We start from the raw sequence: 13,804 nt of genomic DNA, 5'->3' as shown, positions 1-13,804 counted from the left end.
AGATAATATTGTATAGGAGGTAATATAAAGATTGGTCATTACTGGAGGCCTCCAAGGGGCAGATATGGAAAATACCCAAAATGCCCGCCCCTACATGGGGTGCATACAATTTTACAAGTTTAGCAAATTAGCATATTTGACAAAAAAATCCCCAATTAGGAACACAAGTGATGAAGTAATTCTTCCCAGTACAATTGTCTCTGAATCCTGCCTGCTCCTCCCCCCCCCCCTTTAGATAGAGACTAAATGTGTTTTGAAGAGCTGTTTTCAGCCTTGGCTCCCAGGGAGAATCAAGATAGGATAGGAGCTTTGTACCCCCCAGGGCTTGGAGCCTTTGGAATGTGTTTTGTCTTTCTGCCTATCAGGATAGCGAAAAGATGGGGAAAAGTACTAGGACTAGCTACAAATATAATAATAGGCTACAGAGCCACAAATATATGTGTAAAGAATAGAGAGAGAGAAAGAGAAAGAGAAAGAGAAAGAGAAAGAGAAAGAGAAAGAGAAAGAGAAAGAGAAAGAGAAAGAGAAAGAGAAAGAGGAGAAAGAGAGAAAGAGAAAGAGAAAGAGAAAGAGAAAGAGAGAAAAAGAAAGAAAGAAAGAAAGAAAGAAAGAAAGAAAGAAAGAAAGAAAGAAAGAAAGAAAGAAAGAAAGAAAGAAAGAAAGAAAGAAAGAAAGAAAGAAAGAAAGAAAGAAAGAAAGAAAATTGAAAGATGGTTCTCCCATAAGTTGTCTCTCCAAGGAAAAAAAGACAAAAAGTGTAATTACTAATAGTTCCCACTAAATAGTTCCTGAAGTACAGAGGCAACAGCAATGCTGAGTACACATATCAGATTAGGTTCATGAGCAGTGAATCTATCATATCATAAGTCACTTATTGTAAAGAACAAGGCAATGATAACCTTAGCCTTGGCCCCATGGAGGATAAACATCAACACAGAGAAGACACACCAAGAGCACCTGTGAGCACGCATGCAGGAACATGCACAGGAATGCAGAGGGGAAACAAAACAAAATTGTGACCAGCAGCTATTAAACTACTAGAATAAATGCTTATAACAGTTTTAACACACTCTGGTCAGATCTGTCATTATCTCAATGCTTCCTGCTTCATGTTGGATTCCAAAAATTACTGTTGTGGTTTAACTCCAATCAGCAGCTAAGTACCACACAGCCGCTCACCCACACATATGCATCCACCCACCCCCTGGTGAGGAGGAGAACAAGGAAAAAAAGTAAATCTTGTGGGTTGAGATAAGAATAGTTGCATAATTTCAACCGTAATAGTAATAGTAATAGTAATAGTAATAGTAATAGTAATAGTAATAGTAATAGTAATAGTAATTGTAGTTAAAAGGAGAGAGGGAGAGGAATAAAACTCAAGAGAAACAAGTGATGTTCAGTACAATTGCTCACCACCTGCTGACCAATGCCCAGCCTGTCCCCGAGCAGCAGTGGTTCTTGGCCAACTCCGTCCAGTTTAAATACTGAGCACAACATTCTATGGTATGGAATATCTCTTTGGCCAGTTTAGATTGGCTGTCTCAGCTGTGCTCCCTCACAGCTTCTTGTGCAGCTCCTCCCTAGCGGAGCATGAGACACTGAAAAGCCCTTGACTCAGGGTAAGCACTGCTTAACAACAACCAAAACATCCGTGTGTTATCAGCATTATTCCTATACTGAGTCCAAAACACAGTGCTGTACCAGCTACTGAGAAGAAAATTACCTCTATCCCATCTGCAACCAGGACAAAGACATAGTTAAAAAGTTTAATGAGACAGAATCATTCAAAGTATGTTTTCAGTTAAAGTTCACTTCATAGTAGCTTGCTGTGTTTTTGACTAAGAAATGGATGCAGCTCCCTTTGAATGAGGGTTTTTTTCCTTTTCTTTTTACACTTTAGGATTTTGAATTTTTTTTAAATTTTTTTTGAGTCACAGCAATGTGAAATTTCAGTGCAAATTTTCTCTTCCCCATCCCTCCCCAGCATTTTACGTGACTGCTTGTTCTGATTGGGTTTTGCTAATTTTGGTCATTGTCTTTGATAGTACAGCTTCAGATTTGGGTAGATTGAGGAAGATGCTTTTTAATAGGATGACAGTAGAAATTAATTAAATTTGTGAAATGCTATTGATGATGCTTATTTAGTGCAGTCTATTTGCTGCTTATGCTGTTGAATTAGTAGAACTTTCTATTTCAAAACTTGCTTTTGACTTGAGTAACTGAAAGCTAACCTGCTGCTGCTTCCCTGGATTCCACTGTCATTTCTCCTCCTTAGTGCCTTCCAGTTAGAAGGTTCTTTTGTTTTAAAGTATTTATTTTCTGTGACAAAACTCAGAAGGATGTCTGAAGTGTATATACTTGTGCTGGCAAATACAACATTGTAATAATATGAAGTTCCACCTGAACATGCAGAAGAACTTTACTGTGTGAGTGGCCACACACTAGAACAGATTGCCCAGGGAGGTTGTGGAGTCTTCCTCACTGGAGATATTCAAAACCCACCTGGATGCAATCCTGTGCCATGCGTTCTAGGTGAATCTGCTTTAGTGGAGGGTTAGACCACATGATCTCCAGAGGTCCCTTCCAACCCAAATCATTCTGTGATTCTGTGAATTTTCATTTCCATCAATCCATAGATAGGATGCTGTCAAACATATTTTGGCAAACTTACTTGGCAGTGGCTTAATGCTTTCCTCCTGATGGCACTTTGGAAGTTTTCTTCCAAAAGTAGATCAGCTGAAAAAGCTATATTTTACCCTTTAATAAATTTTGGGGTTTTTTTTTGTTTCTGAGGTGAGTATTCAGCAGAAACAAAACTTTGCATGAATGTTTGATATGTCTTAATTCTCTAGCTGCTTTTCTACATGCATTTTTGTATAATGCGAAGCTTCTGTGCATTGAAAATGTCAGCAGAGATTGAATTACTGGTCATGTGATGGTTTGAAAAGAGTAAAACATTTTGAACTGCAACAGCTGAAGGGCTAAGGTGAAACATAAATAGTAATAAACACATGCTTTTCTGGGTGCAAATCTTTTATTGTCCTTAGATAATAAAAAGCAAGCTTTTTATTTTAAAGGCTGAAACACTGGAATTCTTGGGTGGGTTTTTTGTGTGGAGAAATACCGCCAACGAAGGTTTGTAACTTTGAATAAAAGAGGAATTTTCCTTTTGAAGGGAAATACATATTTTGAGTGAGGGCTTGCAGCTTTTAGCTCAAGAGACTTTTTTGTCCCTTTGGATCTTAGTGAAATGTCATTATTGTTTGAGTCCCCATGCAAGTGATTCCTTTTGCCATCTTCCAGAGCTATGTAACATCTCTCTTTTTGGCAGGCTATAACTTACTGCTGGTGAAAGCTTTCTAGCAAAGCACAGTGCATCTTTTGGTTTTCATGCTACAAGATTTGGATATTTTGTTTGAGGAAGCTTATACCCTGAGATTAGCTCAGTTGGTCAGAGCATGGTGTTAATAACGAGGTTGTGGGTTCAATTCCCATATGAGCCATTCACTTAAGAGTTGGACTTGATGATACTTGTGGGTCCCTTTCAGAATATACTGTGATCTGTGACCCTGAGACAGTTAGGTTCAGAAAGATTAAGGCTATGTTTGTAGGATAGGAATAGCCCTTCCTGTTCAGTACTCTACCGTGTTGTGGGCTACTGGGGAAGGCAGCCTTTGATCATAGGATCATGGAAAGGTTTGGTTTGGGAAGGACTTTATAGATCATCAAGTTCCATCCCCATCTGCCATGGGCAGGGATGCCACCCACCAGATCAGGTTGCTCAGGGGCCCATCCAATCCAGACTTGAACACTTCCAGGGATGGGACATCCACAACTTCTTTGGGCAACCTGTTCCAGTGCCTCACTACCCTCTGAATAAAGAATTTCTTCCTAACATCTAATCTGAATCTCCTGTCCCTGTCTGCCCATTGCTCACCCTCTTTTTTATAAGTCCCCTTTCAATACTGGAAGGCCGCAATGAGATCTCCTTGGTGCCTTCTCTTCTCCAGGCTAAACAGCCCCAACTCTCTCAGCCTGTCTTGACAGAAGATGTGCTCCAGCCCTCAGATCATCTTCATGACCTTCCTCTGGACCTACTCCAACACGTCTGTGTCTTTCTTATGCTGGGAGTCTCAGACTTGGATGCAGCACTTCAGGTGAGGTCTCACAAGGATAGAGTAGAGGGGGAGAATTGATGTCTGGTAGGTTAAATTTTAACAGCCCCACTATGCCTTCATAGCTGAAATTTCCTGAATTGTTTAGTTACACTGTTGTGGTTTAACCTCAGCCAGCCACCAAGCCCCACACAGCTGCTCACTCAGGCCCTCATCAGCAGGATTGGGGAGAGAATTTTAAGAGTAAAAAACTATAAAACTCATGGGTTGAGATAAAGACAGTTTAACAGGTAAAGCAAAAGCTGTATACACAAGCAAAACAAGGAATTGATTCACTCCTTCCCATGAACAGCCAGGTATTCAGCCATCTCCAGGAGAGCAGGGCCCCATCAGGCATAATGGTGACTTGGGAAGACAAACACCATCACTCCAAATATCCCCCCATTCCTCCTTCTTCCCCTCACTTTATATACTGAGCATGATGTCATATGGTCTGGAATATGTCCCTTTGGTCAGTTGGGGGTCACCTGTCCCAGCTGTGTCTCTTCCCACCCACACAAGACAGTCCTCCTTGAACTTCTCTGATGTGGGTCCTTCCCATAGGCTGCAGTTCTTCACAAACTGCTCCAGTGTGGGTCCTTTCCACACGGTACAGTCCTTTAGAACCAGGCTGCTCCAGCATAGGTCCCCCATGGGGTCATGAGTCCTGCCAGGAAACCTGCTGCATCATGGGCATCACAGCAGCCTTAAGGCATCTACCTGCTCTGGCATGGAGTCCTCCACAGGCTGCAGGTGGATATTTGCTCCCACATGGACTCATACACAGGTCACAGTCCCTTCAACATGAGTTCACACTGGAGTTCCAGCCTATCCATCACAGCAACACATACAGCAGCAATGCCCTGGCCATTTGCCAGCCCAGGCACATCTCCATGCCTATTATCAAAACATTCCCAGGCACAGCAGAGTAAGGTGATGAGCAGCACATCACTACAGCAAGCAGTGAAAGCAAAAAGTGGCCATTAATGAGCACAAGACTGTAATAGACAGTCAGGCAAGCAAGCCCATTGCAAGCCCAGAAGCCTGCCGATTACTAGCTAAACAGTATTAACTGTTTCGTGGAAAAAAACCTACACAACTAAGAGTTAGTTAGAGAGTAGGTATGTATCTAATCAGTGCTGGGCGCATGTGGGATATCTCTGCAAAGGCATGCACAATCACTCGCTCACTCCCTGTTCTCTTTTATCCTCTAAAATGTCACACATGCATTAAGTTTTGCAATACATCTATGCATATTCATTTCCTAGTTCAGCCTAGCCCTGCTTTGTATGCTAATTATCTTACCAGTCTTTCTGCACTTGTGCAGTTATCTCTGATGGTCTTGTGCCAGTGGTCAGTGGTCATATGGGATAAAGTAAGTTGTCTTCATCAAGGTTGAACTTTTTACCTCACCTCCCTGTGCATGCTCTCTGATCCCCTGGTCACAGTCCAATCCATAAGGCTGGTCTAATCTGGTTTTAGGGGTCAGAGGAGCCTTGTTATCTCAGTAGCCTTGCAAATTTAGCATTCTTTTGTTTTGCTTCTGCAGGCAGTCCTTCTCCTTATCACATATCCTTGCATTCTTTCATGTTGCTTTCGCAAGTACACCCTCTTCTCTTTGCAAGCAGCCAGCACAGTACATTCGCAAACACAGCAATTATTAACCAATATGCATCATCTAAGTATCTGTTTCTAATCAACCACCCTCTAATTTCTAACCTCTTGTCTCATAACAGCTATAACTTTAATCTGGCACATCCCAATCAAGTCTGTTGTTATCTCGAACACTTTGAGCCCCACATTAAACACAAAAAAGGACTGCTGTAGTTTAATCCCCTACAGCAACTAAGCATCACAAATCTGCTCACTCACAGCCCCTGGTGGGATGGGGGAGAGAATCAGAAAAGCAATAATGAGAGAACTCATGGGTTGAGATAAAAACAGTTTAATAAGGAAAGCAAAAGCTGTGCATGCAAGCAAAGCAAAACAAGGAATTAATTCACTGCTTCCCATGGGCAGGCAGGTGTTCAGCCATCTCCAGGAGAGCAGGGCCCCATCACATGTAATGGTTACTTAGGAAGACAAATACAATCTCTCTGAATGTCCCCCCATTCCTTCTTCCCTCCAGCTTTATATAATGAGCATGACTTCATTTGATCTGAAATAGCCCTTTGGTCAGTTGGAGTCACCTGTTTTGGCTGTCTCTTCCCAAATTCCCATGCACTCTCAGCCTCCTCACCAGCATGGCAGTAAGAAAAGTACAAGTAGTCTTGGCTCTGTGCAAGCCCTGCTCAGCAATAAAAAAACCTCTATATTAATAACCCTGTGTTCAGCACAAATCCAAAACATAGCCCCATACCAACCATTGAGAAGAAAATTAACTCTATCCCAGCCAAAACCAGCACACACATGTTGAAATCTTTTTAAAGATCATATTTAGTAGCAACATTTTCTTTCTTTAAATACACAAACAGAAAAAGAAGAGGAAAGTATTTCAGCATAATTACCAGGCACAGTACATCATTGCAGAGTTGTTAATACAGAGCTTCTACATTTTACCTGCAAGGGGAGCAAATTTTTTTCTTTAAATCCTCTGTAACTTTAGAAGTGTGGGCATACTGGGTTTGTGTGTCCAGGTTTTGGTAACAGGGAGCTACAGGGTTGGCTTCTGTGAATAGCTGCCAGAAGCTTCCCTTACATCCCACAGAGCCAATGCCAGCCAGCTCCAAGATGGACCTGCTTCTGGCCAAAGCCCAAGCTCATCAGCAACAGTGATAGCACCTCTGGGATAATGTATTTAAGAAGGGGAAAGAAGTTATTGTGGAGAAGCAATCGCAGCCAAAGAGAGGAGTAAGAATATGTGAGAGTAACAACTGCAGACATCAAGGCCAGTGAAGAAGGAGAGAGAGGAGGTGCTCCAGGTGCCAGAGCTGAGATTCCCCTGCAGCCCACAGTGAAGACCATGGTAAGGCAGCTGTGCCCCTGCAGCCCATGGAGGTCCATTATAGAGCAGATATCGACCTGCAGCACATGGAGGCTTCTACACCAGAGCATGTGGATGCACTTGAAGGCAGCTCTGACTCCATGGAGGGCCCACGCTGGAGCAGGCTCTTGGCAGGACCTGTGGACCCTGTGAAGAGAGAGCTCATGCTGGAGCATGTTTGGTGTCAGGAACTATGAGACTGTGGGAGACCCACAGTGCAGCAGTTTATAGAGGTCTGTCTACCTTGAGAGGGACCCCATGCTGGAGCAGGATAAGTGTGTGAGGAGTCCTCCCCCTTAGGAGAAAACAGTGGCAGAAACTACATGTGTTGAACTGACTACAACCCTCATTCCCCATCCCACTGCACCATTATTGGGGAGGAGGTAGAGAAAATCAAGAACTGAGTCCAGGGAGAAGGGAGGGGTGGGGAGAAGGTGTTTTTAAGATTTGGTTTTATTTTTCATTATGCTATTCTGATTTGATTGGTAATAAATTAAACTAATTTCCTGTCATGGGTTGGTGCTGGCCAGATGCCAGTGCACCCATGAGTGTATGTTTTTCCTAATGAGCTACAGTGAGATGTGGTCAAGAACAGAGCAGAGCAGGCCCAAAACTTGGAAATAGACAGAAAACTTTATTAAACTACATAAGAACAGAAAATAGAAAAGAAAAAAAACCATAAACACACAAAAAACAGAAATGAAAACCTCCCAGAACATTTCTTCTCCTCCCCCAATTTCCACCCATTCCACACTCCAACTTTTAGCACTTACATGTTGCCTTCCATCTTACTTGCTTAAACCAAAACCCTGGGTTCCCAATCAAAGTCATCATCACTCAGAAAGAACCAATATTTCATTCATCCAGGGAGAGAGGAGTCTCTCTCCCACCATAGACCCCCCACAGGAAACACAGGTCCACCCTCCCGTGTTCCCATGTCACCCGTGGCACCACCCGGAGAAGTCTGCCATGGTGGCACCCTCCTTTCCATGTCCAGTGCTATCACCATCATCCATGGACCAAAGCTGCATATAGGGTTCCTCTAAGGAGGCTTGGCCAAGTACCAAAAACCAACCATTTTTTCATTTTTGGGACAGCAGTCCCCCCCCCATCTCCCCTGGGGCCGAGGGTTTCAGGAACAGAGAACTTCATCCTTGAAGGCAGAGGGCGCCACCACACCCTCTTCCTCTCTTCTCTGTTCTCCACTCCTGCATTGGCAGTCACTGCCACAAAGTCTTTGGTTTGGAGCCAAATGCATCCACCCAGATACAGTCTTATGTTCAGGAGGATTCAGGTTCAGTCTATGGCTAACATTATGCAAGAAAAGTCCAGCCCAAAAAGCCACTCCTCTTCATCTCTGCCCATCTGGGATTCTTTTCATCTTCCTTTATCATCTCAGTCCCAGGCTGTCTCTCTCTCTTCTCTCAAACCACCAGCCAAGAGAATCAATGTCTGGAAAAAGTTTTCTTCTGCCAAGAAAAGGTTAAAAGTCTCTTGCTCCCAGCAGGGCCGCAGGCTCGGGCACTCCCCCACACAGCTGGGCACTTTTCTCCCTGCGGGGGGGCGGGGCATGGGGATGGAAGGCACCTCCACAGTTCTCCACCCTTGCATCCTGGATGGGGCTGGCCCAGCTCCAGTCCCTTTCACTCTCTTCTCCCCCGGGGCACCGGCCTACCTCAGCCTGGCTGGATGGTTTCCCTCCCCCACCCAGCCTTGTAAGCTGGACAGGGAAGGAGGAGAGGATGCGTTCTCTTCTGAAACCAGAACCAAAAAGGAAATCCCTCTGGAAGTCCTTGCTTTTAACCCCTTGTGTTCTCAGAAGCATGTCCAACCCCTCAGTGGTCACTCCAGGTGCCAACATAAAACCTGACCCCTGATTGGTTTGACCACAACTTCCTGGAAAACTCACTTCCCCCTCAAACCAGGCCATTTCCCCAAGTCGAGTCTATTTTTCCCATGATGGTAACTGGTGAGTAATCTCTCCCTGTTCTTATCTTGATCCATGAGCCTTTTGTTATATTCACCACCACCACCATCTCCAGCTGAAGAGTCATAGAGCAGCTTTGATGGGCACCTAGTGTGCAGTCAGGATCAACATACCTGTTGTGGTTTAGTAATGGGTACTGCCCAATTTGATGTTTCCACTGAAACTCCAAAACACACTGCTGTTCTCTTGCTCCCCCCCTCCCCTTCCCCCTGCAGTGGGCTGGAGAGGAGAATTGGAGGCACAAAAGGTAAAGATAATGGGTTGAGATAAGAACAATATACTTAAAGCAGCAATGAGATAAGAAACAACTACATTAATGCAGAGGGTACAAGAAAAGAAATGTTATTGCTCACCACAGAAATCCCTGCCATGCTACCCCCACTGCTCCCTCCAGCTCAGAACTGGAGCTTCTTCTGTGCTTCCTCCACCATGCTTAATTGACTGGAAGGAACCCCCTCTCCTCAGAAGAGACTCCCTTCCCCTAGCAATGATGTGTGGTGGTATAGAATAAACTCTGGGTCATAGCCATGTCCTCTTCTGACTACTGCAAAAATTAACCCTGTCCTGGCCAGAACCAGGACAATAACACAGTGACCTCCCAGGGTAACTTGACTGTTTTAGTGCTGTAATTGTTTTGATTAACATCTCTGTTTATAAATGTTGCTGATTGTAAAATGAATTCTCAAAAAATGTCAGTGGAGAGGGAGGAGAAGGTGGGAGTTGCATTTGTATCTGAATAAGAGTAGGAAATTAAAGGCAGGTCTGCTGTTAACTAAATATTTCTGGAGACACTCATCTGTTCATGAAAATTTTAGCCTTTTGGATGCTTGAATTATTTGCTGACAAATTAAGTGATGATATTGGTGGAGTAGATAATTGGGCAAGTTTTAAAATATCCTTTTTTTTTCTATCAGAATTAATAGGAGTTTAGATACTGTGCTGAATTGACTTTGGCTGGATGCCCAGTGGCCATCAAGCTGCTCTATCACTCCATCTTCTAAGCTGGACAGGGTAAAGAAAATAAGATGGAAAACAACTTGTATGTTGAGATAAGGCAGTTTACAAAAGCAAAAGTGAAAGGCTGTGCATGCACAAGCAAAAGGGGAAACAAAGATATTCTCTACTTCCCATCAGTCAGCAATGTCTGGCCATATTATGAATGAGTGTTTGATAGCTTAAAAAGTCACTGGCAAGGCTATCAATAGAAACCAGATTTAATATTAAGTGACAGCACGACAAAGTTTGTTGGCAAGGTTCACTCTACTACTTACCAGACAGTTAAAGCACATCAAGGAAAAAAGAAAAAACCCCCAAAACAGCAAAGTCCAGTCAATCCAAACAGAAATGTGCCAAGAACTATCTGGGAGAGGAATTTGGGGATGTGTATGTGTGTGTGTGTGTGTGTGTGCGCGCGCGTGCACTTGTGCGACAAAGGATAGAAAGGGCAAGGATAAAAAGGATTAACAGCACTCAGGTCATAACAATTTAACAAAGGAATAACACTTAACAGCATTTAACCTAACATATTAAACTTGCTTACAGGCCTAACTCACTTAGATATCTAAGGTACTTAAACATCTAAGAGAGCAGCATTTCTCCCATATTTGCTATAGCATATGCAATCATGTATGTACACAGACATAAAGAGTCAGTGCAAGGTACCTGTTGAAAATTCCCCTCGATGGTAGTGAAATACTCACTTCAGATGCTTTTGCAATTCATCAAGTGCAACATTAGCAATCATGGATGAATGTTTATACCCCTGAGTGAGCCTGTTAAAGATATACTGCATACCTTCCCAGGTAAATAGAAATTTCTCTTTATCTTCCTCTTTTAAGGGACCCATAGAAACCATATCTTTTGTATCTAGTACTGCCATCCATGGGTATGCAGCTGCTTGCAGTGTAGCTGATACATTTGCAATATTAGGGATTGCCAGTGTTAGTGATTCTGTGGGATTTAAATGCTGATAATCAACTGTAAAATGCCACTGCCCCGATGGTTTTTCCCTGGCCATAGCAGTGAATTATATGAAGAATCCACTCAGGAGCTGACTTGCTGTTTCTCCAAATATGCTATAGCCTCAGAAACTCCTTTTTGTGCTGCAGCAGGAATTGGGTATTGTGGTACATAAGTCATTTTTGAATTGGAGACTGCAGATGCTGTGCAGAGTACACCCAGCGTAAATTCTGAATTCTTGACTGGGTAAAGGTTGATATTACAACCGAAGGACCACATGCTGCCATCTGGCAGATGCCAGGTTCAACCAATCTAAATATCTGTATTGGTTTGGCATGGCCTGTTTTTTGGCAGCAGAGGGGCTACAAAGATGGCTCCTGTCCAGCAGACCCAATGGCTGATGGCTCTGAAGATGGACATGCTGCTGGCCAAAACTGGGCCAATGAGAGAGGTTGATAATGCCTCTGTGATGACATATTTAAGAAGAAAATCAAAACAAAGTCACAAGCTTTTTGCTCCTAGTCAAAGAGGAGGAGGAGGTGAGAACATGTGAGGGAAACAACATGGAGACACCAAGGTCAGTGGAGAAGGAGGGGGGAGGAGGTGCTGCAGGCACTGGAGCCGAGATTCCTCTGCAGGCTGTGATGAAGACCAGGGTGAAGCAGGCTGTCCCCCTGCAGCCCATGGGTCCACGGGGGATGCAGAGATCCACCCGCAGCCTGTGGGGTAGGTGCTTATGCCAGAGCATGTGGATGCCTGGAGGAGGCTGTGATCCAGTGGAACACCTGTTGGAGAGATGGAGCCCCTGCTTCCAGGCTGGAGCAGCCTGTCCTTGGAGGACTGCACCCCATGGAAAGAGAGACCCACACCACAGCAGTTTTGGGAGAACTGTCTGCCCATGGGGGGAGTTCACATTGCAGCAGGTGTGGTATGGCTGCTGCTCTTAAGAGTGGACCCACACCAGAGAAGTTCATGGAGAACTGTGTCCCATGGGACAGACCTCATGGTCTCACAGGGGAATAACTCCTCTCCCTGAGTAGCAGAAGAAATTCTCGGTGATGAACTGACCAAAACCCCCATGCCCTGTCTCCCTGCACTGTCGGTGGGAAGGAGGGAGGGGCTGGGGGGGAAACGGTATTTTAAGGGCTTATTTCACTTCTCATTATCCTCCTCTGATTCTGTTAGTAATAAATTCACTTTGCACCTTAAGTTGAGCCTGCTTTGGCCTTGAAATATTTCTCCCGGTCCTTATCTCACTCATGAAGTGTTTGTTAATTTTTTTTTCCCCTCCTCTTCCCAGCTGTGGCAGGGGAGGGTGAGTGAGTGACTGTCATGGGTGCCTGGTGTTGGATCAGTGTCAAAGCACAACCACATCAAAGCCCAGAATATTTTCATTGTGATCTTTAATTGCAAAGTGAGTCAAAAATATGTGCTTCTTGCCCAGTAGCCACAAATTAACCTTACCAGTTTTACACACAGCACTTGCTCTGTTTACTCCAGTGATTTTTACTCTTTGCCTTTTGAGTTGCACACTCAGCTTTTTGGCATCATGCTGTGTTAATATTGAAATTGTGCTCCTGTATCTATTAGAAATTTGGTTAATTGACAATGAGGACCAACTGGAATCCGAATATATGGGCTATTGTTATCTATCCATTAATCAGCTTCTACTTGTTGGACTGGCAGGCCCAGATGCTATTGGCGATTGATGAGAGATGGGAAGACTGATTCGGTGATCAGAATTCGATTTTACTCGGGTTTCCCAAAAGCTTATATACTATTTCAAACAGGTTAATAACTTCTACTACAATAATCAGGTTAAAAATCACACATAAAACTCATGCATTTTACAACAATTCTTTGCTTGCAGAAGTTGATTGAATCTTCTCTCTTCCCGTAAGCAGGTGTAATCCCATCTCCTGTAATTTTCACAGTTCTGTTTGTTCCTGCCTTGGCATCTTGGTTATCAAACCAGCTATGCTAATCAAGGCTGTTTGACTCTCTGTCTTGTGTATTCCCAGAAGATGCCATCCAGACTTTATTTGTTCTTTGAGTCCTGATCTCAAGAAGAAAAAGTGTTACTATTCCCCCCCCCCCATGAGTTGATGATCATATCAGTGTTGCTGTCTGTGTGTTTAGAGTATTTCCTCCCTGATTTTTGTCATGTCATCTCAGAAATGCTTTGATTAGGCTCTGGATAGTGCTAATAGACTGTCTCTGAAGTGCAGCTTTTGGAATGCCTAGTGACAATGCTTGATTATATAACTCTTTACACCTATGATTTTTAGGCGAATGATCTGCAAGTCCTGTTCCCCGTGAATAGTTTGTCTGATATTACAGCCAGTGTTTGGTATCACTGGGGAGATCATTCCATCCCATCTCTCGGACATGATTTATATTATGCATTAATGCTGCCCAGGTGGGGATTTCCCTAGGGTTTAAGGCTGCTTCCACCCCTCTAACCAATTGTGCATTAAAGGCTATATCTCTTCATAATTTTGCAATAAGGTAGGATTTGAGTAAGGCAGGTGCCCCCTTAATTAGTGGCTTTAACATACTAAAGGCCTTGGCTGCAGAGATTGATGCTTATGCACGGCTTGGACGAAAGCAGCTTTTGTAATAGCAGGGGAGAGCTTAGACAAAGAATTGATAAGTATTACCAGAGGCTCTGCTCTCTCCTGCACATCCATTCTGCCAGCCCAGTATGCCATCCTTCTTGTA

At 43.6% G+C, this 13,804-nt stretch overlaps 1 protein-coding gene across 3 annotated transcripts in view; it reads left to right on the top strand.

The window, feature by feature from the left end:
• Positions 1-13,804, top strand: part of LOC134564878 (zinc finger SWIM domain-containing protein 6) — a 208,266-nt gene that overhangs the window by 76,536 nt on the left and 117,926 nt on the right. Inside the window, exon 2 of one of the 3 annotated variants that reach the window (XM_063424157.1) lies at positions 4,011-4,157. The exons of the other annotated variants lie outside the window; for them this stretch is intronic. The gene's annotated coding sequence lies outside the window, so the exon portion shown is untranslated. The remainder of the gene's footprint in view (positions 1-4,010; positions 4,158-13,804) is intronic. 3 annotated transcript variants of the gene reach the window in all.

This window comes from Prinia subflava (genome assembly GCF_021018805.1).
Source record: "Prinia subflava isolate CZ2003 ecotype Zambia chromosome W unlocalized genomic scaffold, Cam_Psub_1.2 scaffold_22_NEW, whole genome shotgun sequence".
NCBI classification, from domain to species: Eukaryota; Metazoa; Chordata; class Aves; order Passeriformes; family Cisticolidae; genus Prinia; species Prinia subflava.
Note: the sequence above shows the minus strand (reverse complement) of the source record. Positions and strands in the feature narration are given on the sequence as shown.